Genomic DNA, 12,179 nt, shown 5'->3' with positions numbered 1-12,179 from the left:
AGTTGCTAGCCAGCTAAAGTTTGTTTTCTTCCGGTAGGCCTTATTAGGCTACGTTCATGCGCCGCCTGTCCAATCGGAACCCTTCCCGACCCTCAGACGTTCAGCGGAATACAATAAAGCGTAATTAACGTATGTTCCATGTAAACGCCAATTCAGAATTATTATTTCCATGTAAACTTGAAGGAGAATATTTTAATTCCGATCTATTTAATTCTGAATAAACTAATTCAGAATTAAAAACATCATGTAAACGTGGCCAGTGAGAGTAATCTAAATCAAACACTACAGCTGGGGGAGGGAGGCTGGGGAGCCACAGCAGCTGAAAACATTCATTAGGCAGTTAAGCGTATACTGACTTCTTTTCAGGAGGTACACATTTCTAGTGTGTGAACTGACTCTTATTCCTATACTCCTACTGTAACTCCCTCCTATTCATTTGCAGTGCATCCTAAATGTACTTCCTGACAGCTTTAGGGTTCTTATAAGTACAATATCCCACAGCAGCTGAAAACATTCATTAGGCAGTTAAGCGTATACTGACTTCTTTTCAGGAGGTACACATTTCTAGTGTGTGAACTGACTCTTATTCCTATACTCCTATTCATTTGCAGTGCATCCTAAATGTACTTCCTGACAGCTTTAGGGTTCTTATAAGTACAATATCCCACAGCAGCTGAAAACATTCATTAGGCAGTTAAGCGTATACTGACTTCTTTTCAGGAGGTACACATTTCTAGTGTGTGAACTCACTCTTATTCCTATACTCCTATTCATTTGCAGTGCATCCTAAATGTACTTCCTGACAGCTTTAGGGTCCTTATAAGTACAATATCCTACAGCAGCTGAAAACATTCATTAGGCAGTTAAGCGTATACTGACTTCTTTTCAGGAGGTACACATTTCTAGTGTGTGAACTGACTCTTGTTCCTATACTCCTACTGTAACTCCCTCCTATTCATTTGCAGTGCATCCTAAATGTACTTCCTGACAGCTTTAGGGTTCTTATAAGTACAATATCCCACAGCAGCTGAAAACATTCATTAGGCAGTTAAGCGTATACTGACTTCTTTTCAGGAGGTACACATTTCTAGTGTGTGAACTGACTCTTATTTCGATACTCCTAACTCCCTCCTATTCATTTGCAGTGCATCCTAAATGTACTTCCTGACAGCTTTAGGGTTCTTATAAGTACAATATCCCACAGCAGCTGAAAACATTCATTAGGCAGTTAAGCGTATACTGACTTCTTTTCAGGAGGTACACATTTCTAGTGTGTGAACTGACTCTTATTTCGATACTCCTAACTCCCTCCTATTCATTTGCAGTGCATCCTAAATGTACTTCCTGACAGCTTTAGGGTTCTTATAAGTACAATATCCCACAGCATGCTGAAAACATTCATTAGGCGGCTAAGCGCTAACCAAACAGCCTTGTGCTCTTGCCAACCTGAACACCCACGTCACTGACTCTTCCGTGCCTCATCTGTTCTGCCCACTGATCTATAAAGAATACCTGGATAGACTATCTCATTGTTGCTGACCCATCAACAATGAAGCCAATGGAACTGTCCAAAGTGGTCCCATAATGGCGGCGATGTGTTCCAATTCCATTGTTGCAGAACGGCAACATTCTTTTGCTGTCTTTTACTGTCTATGCATTCCTATGGCAAGTGGTCCCATAATGGCCGCCCCCATGTAGGCTTCAGAATTCTGACGTAGATGCTCTATCCAGGTATCCTTTATAGATCAGTGGTTCTGCCTCCCACTCTCAGATCGATCTCAAACAAACGGCGTATTGATCTGGACTCTTGCTGTGAGGGCCGGATCAATAAGCCAACTACCCGATGGCTTATAATCACCAGGCCTCGTTCTTCATTACGCTCAGGAGATTCCCAGACCACTGCTTGCATATAAAGAGAAAAAAAAAAAAAACAATCGTGGACTATATGTCACTTGGATCAGGGCCGTGCTCTGAATGAAATAATCAGGTCTCAGAAGAATTATGCTCACTCCACGATGAAACAACAGTTTCTCATGTGTAACATTGTTATCATGACTGAAATGAGATATTAGATGCTATCTTCACCAAGACAATGACTGTGTTTGCTAGCATTCCTCACATTACTGAAATACATGAGGCTTCGACCAGCTGAAGCCTCTAAGTCTTGGCTAAAGCCTTGCACAGGGGAGGTAGGAATAGAATTGGAAGGAGCTGACAGATTTGCTTTGATCTAAGGGTCAGACACATCTTCGGGCCAAGAGACCTATTTTCACCAAACAGATTAGAGGTGGTTGGAGGGTTATCTGTGCAGAATCTTTATGCATGTCGGTTATCTTAGAAATGCGCACTAATGCCTGAGACTTCAGTGAGGATACAGACAGAATGTGTCGACCAAGACCTCAAAGTATGTGTGAGAGTCCTCAGATACTAGTCCTCGGGCTGGTCATTTACAATAGCAGTAGTCTGAGTCTTCAATAATAATCATAATCACATTGCAGTCATGACAAGCAGAGCACACTTGTGAAGATAATCTCAGGTTGATTTGCCTTTATTCAGATAACTGACAGCTTAACAATTGAGCATGTTTTCAGGAGGCTCACGTTTCTAGTGTGTGAGCTGACTTCTTATTCTGCTATTAATTTGCAGTGCATCCTAAATTGATCCCTGACATGCAGCTTTGGGCTTTAAACGTCTACAACATGCCAATTTGTGTGAGTGCGCTGACATCAGCATTGGGGCCTTTCTTCTCCCCCTTGTCGCTCCAGGGGGTGAGAACGCAACTGTCATGGCATGATGTCACTCAGAATGTCGAGCGCTTCCCTCTTTGTGACTGCGGAAGATTTATGACACTGCCGGGAGTGGCCTTGGGAGGGGGACGGCGAGGGTTGTTTCAGGTGAACATGGTTTTGTATGCTTTACTCATTGATCCTGACCATAACCCTCAGGGGGCACGGAGTCTCATTATCAGGCTGTTGGCTAGAGAGCACTGGGCCTAAAAATACCCTTAGGGGCCAGGGAGTGTCATGTCTCTCTGCTGGGAAGCAGTGGCTTACTTTCGCAGGTGTTACCTTAGGGGTTGTGTTAGAGGCATGGAAAGATGCCAAGCAGTGAAGACACACATATGCACACACACATATGCACACACACATACACACATACACACACACACACACACAGAGGCAAACTTTTATTCCACTGCCACTGCTCGAGGGAAGTTTTCAACAAAACAGTCAAGGGAAACAAAAGAATCAACAAACATTGTCTGATGGTTTTATGGCACAAAGTATCGTAAGGTTTAACATCATTTTATCAAGCGCACGACCCATATATGGACATGAAGTAAAATACTTTCAAGCCTGCTAACACATTATGCTATGTGTTCATTGTCACACATGCTGGAATAGAGAGAGAGAGAGAGAGAGAGAGAGAGAGAGAGAGAGAGAGAGAGAGAGAGAGATGGGTTTACACTGCCTATGACCTACAGAGTAATCCCTCTTTGTGTCCTTACGAGCAGGGCAGCATCAATTGTGATGACTCGCCTAAACCATAACACTACATTTATACTTCAAGCCTAATGTATACTCAGATACTGGTTTTGAAACGGCCTACAAAATAATTACAATTACATAGTTTGTCACAGTGTTAAATTGTGTTCTGTTGTTCAACTATTGTTGTAGTTTTTTTGACATTCAATTTTTAAAAATGTGATATTCAAATTTTAAAAATTCAAATAAATTCTTTATCATTGTCATGAACCTGGTCAAGATCAAGTATGGGGCTCAAATAGCTTTTCAGTTGTGTTGAGCAGAGACCAGGCCTGCCAGCACAAAGCACTCCATTTCCAGCGAGGAACCCTAAGGAGCCCCATGGCAACTCATAAAGCCCCAAGACAACAGGGATGTTTACAGGGATGAATACACACACAGAGCTTCTTTCTTTCTCCTTTCCTTTCTTTACTCCTTTCATTTCACATCTCTCTCTCACTCTCTCTCCTCCTTATATCATTACCTATCTGCATCTCATGGTGTCTCTGTATCTGCTGTAATAGGCTGAAGCTTACTTATAGTCTTCTTCTAAACTTTTAACTCAGTTAAGCCGCCATCTTGGATTTTCCCCACACTCGTAACGACATGGCTTAATATTTGGCACGCAGTTTGACATCCTTAGTCAAGAGCCAGCGATGCTCTTAATGATCTAAGTGGATTTGAGCCAGAGGAAACGGGAACAGTATTTATAGCTGTAGCTAAGAAAAGACATGGCCGGCGATTTCCTAATCCTGCTTGATATAGTATGTTTTTACATGGCAGCGGCTCTGATACTGATTTGACACCCTAAGTGGCTTTTCCAGGTGTGGGTAGGTGGATGACCTGGGCCCGAGACCATTCGCTGGCTGGCATGCGTGCTAGTCTGCCTGCTAATGGGATCAGACGTTAACGTCACAATGAGGTCACTGAAAGAGGCACAACAAACAATAATCAATGTGTGCCTCTGTAAACAAACAGAGGTGTTAGCTAACTCATGACAACCATGGCTTAGCATGCAATATTAGCTGATGGAATGGGGTGCTAATAGTCTCCCCAGTCCTCCTAATTGTTAAATCTGTTACCAAGACTGATAAGTTAGCAGTCACACTTAAACTGTGCAATCCACTTCGTATGACAGTGTAGCTACATATGGATACATTCAGACATTTGTTCCATATGCACAAGATTCATTACACGTAGGCCTATCAACACTTACCATTACATATAGCCTACACAGTGTTCTGTCATTAAACAGTACATAATCATTTCCTATAGCATGCCATACTTTATGTAAACAATGCATACATAATATATCAGCCTTTCATACCTTATACGCAACATGTAGACCTATGCATGGCTTTTGCAACTAGACTAAAGAGGTGAGTCAAAATGGCTTCCTTTTTGTGGAGTCTTGTCTGGCAGATGACAGAGTGTGCTGGTGTTGGTTGCTCCAGGGCACTCAAGTGACTAATTAAATGTGTAGACTGGCATTAGTTCACTTACTGAATTTCCGAGAGCTTTCTCAGTGACTGCGGTGCAATGGATATTTCGGCAACACTACCATTTCCAGGATGTAGTACACAATTCAACATCAACAGACAGAAGAACAGATACATTGTCCAGTCTTTTTTTGCTTTGTTTTAACTTAAAGGTACCTTTTTATGTTAACATTAATGATTTCCAAAATCATTTATATGGCACATTAACTTATAACATGACAAATGCCATTTCTGGCATTGTCTGAACGGCCCTCTCTAGGCAATACTGACCTAGCAACTTTTTGACCAAGCAACTTTTTGAGTAGGAACACCAGCTTCTATGCTATAGGAATTCGGACATTTCTCTCTACAGACTGCTGTCAATGCATTCCCTCCATATTGTATTGGAGTTGTGTTCATACTTTATAGCAAAAGACTCATTTAGTTTGTTTATTATTGCACTTCTCAATTGTAGGGGGACCCCGAGATCAAATGTTCTTTATTGTTGCTTCAAGCTTTTCTACATACCATACCATCGACCAGAGAGTACATCAAGTCCCCCTTGAGATGTTTGTGAATATATGCCCAGATGACCTTTGAACTCTGTCAGTAGGCTCCAGAGCTTGAATTACAGCGTTATCAATAGCACATTCTTCATGTCCTGTCATTGTGCCTGTCAAGGGATGGTTAACTTATGGCAATAATGAAAGGCACTGGGAATACACAATGGAGAGGTCAAAATCATAAAATAAAAGTTAAGAGGAACATTTAATTAAACAGCAGATCAATTTTTCAGTCCACAATCAACAACCTCATTGTCTATGCCAGTGGTCTTCAAAGAGGTGCCAGCAAGTTGGAAGGAAAAATAAAAGCAAAAAATAAAAACACGTAAACATATAGCCTACCGATTATTATGAGTGTTGTTATAAAGTAACATTCTAAACATTGTGTTGCATCTGAACGTGACTTTTTTCATGATAACCGTTTTGATTGGCTACTCAAATAACTTCATCATTACGTAAACTGTCAGTGTAGCCCTGGTGAAGTCCATGACATCTGCAGGTGCTCCTGCTTCTAAGCTAGCTGACTAGCTCTGCTAAGATGGGCACCTTTTTAAAAGCATCGCCAAAGGCAGAGATATTTTTAAGTTTTGGATGAGTAGGCTACAGTGAGGCAAATGGACTCATCTGGTCTTGTTTTGTGGGAGTGTGCTTAGATGGGGTCACGATTATGACTAGGAATAACAGTGGAGTGGAAGCTCTCTTCAAGCAGATAAACCCGAATGCAATTTGGCAAAGAGCTTGTGGCTAAATAGATAGAGGATGAGCTTAAATTATTTTCTACATTTGTTATATAGTATTGTTGATGGGTTTACAAAGACACTTGCAAAAAAAAAAGGGGGGTGGGATTTAGTGGTATTTGGGGGGCCTTGTCATGGAAAAGTTTGGGAACCATAGGCGTATTGTGTGTGTGTGTGTGTGTGTGTGTGTGTGTGTGTGTGTGTGTCTCTACGTGTGTGTTTGTGTGTGTGTGTGTGTGTGTGTGTGTGTGTGTGTGTGTGTCTGTGTGTGTTTTGTTCATGCTAATTAGCAGCTAAATCACATTTTGCAGCTCTGTCATTCAAGCGCTAGCACATATTAGAATGGAACTGGTACAGTCGCATTGTCATAGATAGAAGAATCAAACTACTCACGGCTACATTAGCAGGACAATGCTGCCAGCAAAGGCGTCCCAACCAGCCAAGTGCTTCTGTAAACACTGCAATCACTAGCACGTTACGCTACATCTTGCTGCATTGTGGTTTCTTTGTTATGCCATGGAAAGCCTCTAAAAAAAGGGGGTTCCTCTGTAAACCCAATCAACAATGTGACTGGAATGTAGAATTGGTGGTGGTGGTGGTGGTGGTGGTGGTGGGGGGGGGGGGGGGGGGGGGTTCTGGGTGTCGCTTCTTATCTAAGCAGTAGGCTACTCACCGAGGTGCGAGAGGCAAACACACTAGCTGGCTAGACCTGTCTTGAGAGGACTCCCATGCAAAGGGAAGTCAGTGCCATGGGCATGGTCAAAACAATGCAGTTGCAAATACACAAATGTCACGTCCTGACCCGGAGATGATGAGATGATTACCTGGCTGGTACCTTGTCTCATGTCTTCTCTGTAACCTAGGGCAATAGTCTAGAGTATGTCAGGAAACAGGGCAACCGGTAAGTAAAAGTATGTTAGTGCATGGCCAGCTGGTAGAGTTGAGTAGGCTAGTGTGTATACACTGTAGGCTACACCCCATTTTGCGATGCCTTAAGAGAAGTGCAGGAGGTACAGGCACTAGGCAGTTAAATTACAATGAAGATTAAACAAAAAAACCAAACAATAAATAAGGTAGGCTAAGTAAAACATTACATTCTAGCTCAGCTTTACTCCATTTTCTCATTTCATCAAACAATGACATATAGATCAGACCTAACTTTCACCTGCAGTAGGCCTAGCAGTAATGACAACAACACATTTGTTCTGTTTTTTTTTTTTTTTAGTTTTGTCACTTTTATAATGCTAGGTTGAAAATGTTACTATGATGTTACCAAACAGCTGCTCTTTCCCCTATTGTGTTTATCTCTGAACTTCTCTCTCGTTCTCTCCTCTTGAAATGTAAACCTTTTCCAGTTACTGATTGATAGTGCGTGTGGTTAAAGACAGCCACAACAACCTGCATGCTGTGAATCTGAACACCTGAGGTTTGAGAGCCCCTCATAAAAATGGCCATTAACATGCTAAATGCTAACTGTTTGCAGGACCTCTGCCACTGAGACCAAGCTAACAGCTACCCAGCCAGCAGGTGACCGGGTTCATGGCTCGTGAGGAAGAGATGAGTGGACAAAAGCCAAGGGAGAGGCTCAACTGCCAGTCAAAGGTCTGGTCCTAACAATGAGCTGGTGCTTTATGATGCCTTTATGATCTATTTGCTTTCACTTATCCGGGCCGTCTGGGTCAGCCTAACGTGTCTCATCACTTGCTGCAGATATGTGGCTACAGCCATTAACCCCTCACAACACCTGAATATAGAGAGACCATTAGCCATTAACCCCTCACCACCCCTGAATATAGAGAGACCATGAAGCTGCTTCTAGCCTGTACATTTTGGTGGGCTGGTAGACATTTTGGGTGAGAAACATAGCAAAGTGGTAATTTTTGGATCAAAATGTAGGCTACATAAACACAAACACAAAAACATCAATACTACCTATAGCTTGACATCCTGCAGAGAACAGCCAGGGATAGACAGTATTTCTGAGACATGTACTCCAAAGTTAACCTGACTTTCGCCAGATCCTGTAGTTCGCTGTCTGCTTCACACAAGGATCTGGGACTTCTCGATAGGAGATGTATTTCTGAAGGCGGGTCCTTGTAAAACATCCTCGCATGTGATTCGATAAACCACTTGCCTGTTATCTTGAATGACGTGCTAGGCTTCTTCAAGCTCTTGCCAAACCCGGTCGGAAGAAGAGTAAAAACATCCTTGCCACCAATAAATGTCTTCAAAACTATTCTCTGTTAATCTTTTAAAGAATGAATACTCGATAGATTCGACAAAACGGTTGAAATAGCAGAATCAATGTCAGCACAAGACTCCTCGCTGCGTGCCGCCATTGTTATTTGAATCAAACACTCGCTTCGGCGCTCCTGATTGGTTGCTTATTTTTTGAGCACTGGCCCAGGGGTTTGGATTGCCCTCGCGTCCAGACCCTTGTGTGGAGCTCAGCGAAACGCCTCTGGTGGAGCATGGCGGAACTACAAGGGTCTGGCGAGAGTCAGGCTACTCCAAAGTACCACTATTCCAAATACAAAAAAATACATGTATGTTGTCATTGTATTTTATTTTGTCGAAGAAAATGGCTTAGTATTTTGGGAAGATGATCTAGTGCAACGTGTGTAACGTGTAGGTTGCTCACGCACACACACACACACACACACACACACACACACACACACACACACACACACACACACACACATACCAACCTTCTTGAGAACTTTAATCATCAGTTTATAGAACTCTATAAAGACATGGAACTGGTTATGTGGTTGCCTGGCAGCAAGGTGCCCCATGTATGGCCTAATGCAACACAATGACAAATTGATTTAGTTAAACGTATGCCCAGACTTGTTACTGTATGTATGATCATAAATATTGAGATTCAGGAATATGATCTGATGCAAGATGAGTAACTTGTAGTTTGCTCACACACACACAATACACTCCCTCAACCTAAAGTTTCTTCAGAACATTACTGTAATGATCAGTTTCTTGAGAACTTTAATCATCCAATCGGAAGACATGTTATGTGCTTTCCCTGCAGTACTGCTCAATCTGAGCATGCATTGACGTCATATTGATGTAACCGGTTATGTGCTTTCCCTGCAGTACTGCTCAATCTGGGCATGCATTGACGTCAGATTGATGTCAGAGACTTGTCTCCACTTTTTTACAGCTTGACAAGTTCAGTCGTGACTTTTTGAGTGCATCGCTGATACAGTTTTTAGGCTATGAGATGTGACATATTGATAGCATATTGATGCGTTCACTGTTTGGTTATGGCATGTCTGGAAGTCAGGGAAACGCTGTTGCTTTTAAACACCGTCCACCTAATCAATCATGTCAGTGTACTAATGAAGGAATAGCTTATATAGAAATAGGGATGGGAGCATATTTGTTATGCGTGTGCATAACATCACCCTTTAGCATCATGATTCATGTCCAAACATGCAGAGCAGTCCCTTAGAGTTTCAGGGAATTATGCAAGTTGAAAAATGGTGGTAAGTGAGTATAGCCTGGGAAAATCTAAACTCAGTCATGAAGTGAGTATAGCCTGGGAAAAACTAAACTCAGTCATGAAGTGAATAGAGTCTGGTGACTCTCGATTGTTTGTGACAGGCACTAACTTTGAAATCATTGGTCCAGCCTTAACCAATCACATTGATCCTAACATCACTTCCTACTTCACTTTACAAACTGATGATAAAACAGCATCAGCTGCCAGGAGACAATGTCTGTGGGTCTATATACCTTGGCTGTAAATAAAAGTATATTTTCATCACCTCCGCCAAGGAGGTTATGTTTTCATCGGGGACCAGCGTTTTTTTTTTGTCTGTTTGTTTGTTTGTTTTTCTTTCTGTTTGTTAGCATTTACGATAACTCAAAAAAATGGATGGATTTCGATTACATTTTCAGGGAAGGTCAGAAATGACCCAAGGAAGAAACGATTAAATTATGGGAGTGATCCGTAGCACCGGTATTCCGGAGCCGTTTATGTTTTTCGCTTAGTGGTGTAATGGCATGGTATGGCCACATGGTGACGATCTGAATAGTTTAGGTTCAAATGTATGACAACCTAGGAAGAACAATACAGGCGGAGGTCTGTGCTCTCTCTGGGTGCTTTTCTAGTTCCAACTGCATTCTTTGACATTTGCAGGTGTTGGTGCTCCTGTTTATCATAATAAGTTTCGGTGTCATCTTCCCTCTCGCCTCTGATTGGCCAGACATTTTTCTTGTCTGAGGCGGTTATGGTGTTCCAGACTAGTAGATCTCCCTGAAAGAAGATTTAGGTAGGCGGGGCCAGGCTAAAAGTACTCAGCATGTCAGAAAGTAACAAGAGGGGTTTCTCAGATGCAGTTCAGAACCATTCTTCTGACTTTTTTCCCGTCATTCCCAGAACTGTGTACATCCATTTACCAGGTAAACCTATGTTAATTAGCCTACATACGGTGTGTAAGTGTCAGCATAGAGCATACCTCCTCCAGGTACTCCATAACTGCTGGATTAAAAGGAGTCTCCTCATGTAATCCACTGTCCTTACATCACGGCATGCAATGTTTAAACTAAGATGTGAGTCTATTATAAGGTAGTTGATTCACACATAGAGCACTTAGAGGTGGGCACTAAGTTACTCTTTTTGACGCGCTCGGTCCTCTTTTAGCATCACTTCCCAATCCCAACATGCAGAGCAGTCCCCTAGACCCTCATGGAACCATGCACGTTCATAAATGAACAAAAAGCGACTAATGGGTTTCCTCAGTTGCAGTTCTTTAGAACCATTCATCTGACTTTTTTTCTGCATATAGGATTCAGTGTCATTCCCAGAAGTCAGTACATCCATTTACCAGGTAAAGACCTAGCGAGGATCCTAAGAGGGTCAATTAGCCTACATACAGTACAACTGTGTGTATGTGTCTGGAGCGTACAGTATTCCTCTTCCAGGTGCTCCACAACTGCTGGATTAAAAGGTATCTCCTCGCGTAATCCACTTAGTTCTTACATCACAGCATGTAATGTTTAAATTAAGATGCTGTGTGTCTATTATAAGGTAGTTGATTCACATTCAATTTCATTGAACACTGCATAATTGCTGTCAGGATAGAGCATGGCACGCATTAAAATTGTTTAATTCTCCACAATTCTCCGCATATTTCACTTATTTCCCTGTAGTGTCTTGTAACTTCTATTAAATCCTACATAAATCCCATAGTCTGTATGCAAGCCGATAGGCCCCAATGAATGTGTCAGTTAGTGTCATGTAAAAGTTCAGTTTCTCCTCTCTCCTCTCAGAAACTCTTCTGCATGCCTGTGTCCATAGCAGCACAAGTTCTCCTCCTCTCTCCCCTCTTAAGTCTACTACCGTACATGTCCCCCCAGCTGTCTCCCCCAGTCTCCTGTGTGTCTGAGTGCTGTCTGTGGACCTCCTCCCTCACTCATCCCCCCACTACACACACACACACACACACACACACACACTCTCCCCTCCTTCCACGGCTCCATCTCCAGCCGCGGAGTTCCTGGAAGTCCAGTCAGGGGTCGATGGTGAGTCACGAGTCCTGATTGAGGGCAGCTCCCCTGGGGGAGGACTCTTCCAAAACAACCCCCCCCCTACCCCACCCCCCCACACATACACCTCCATCCTCCATCACCCCCCCCCCCCTCACCCACACACAGACAGGATGGGGATTGGCAGGGGGTTTGAGGAGGGAGGCAGGTCTGGAGGAGGTGTAGCACTCCCTGGGGTAATTACCCGGCAGGCTGGCCATTATCTCGGTGCTTCTTTGCAGGGGAGATTCATTAAAAGCAGGGTCTGGTTAACAGCTAAAGCAGGGCTGTTAGCGCAGCACGCTGCGCAGGAGTGGGAGGTTGTGC

Source organism: Sardina pilchardus, chromosome 18 (genome assembly GCF_963854185.1).
Source record: "Sardina pilchardus chromosome 18, fSarPil1.1, whole genome shotgun sequence".
NCBI classification, from domain to species: domain Eukaryota; kingdom Metazoa; phylum Chordata; class Actinopteri; order Clupeiformes; family Clupeidae; genus Sardina; species Sardina pilchardus.
Note: the sequence above shows the minus strand (reverse complement) of the source record.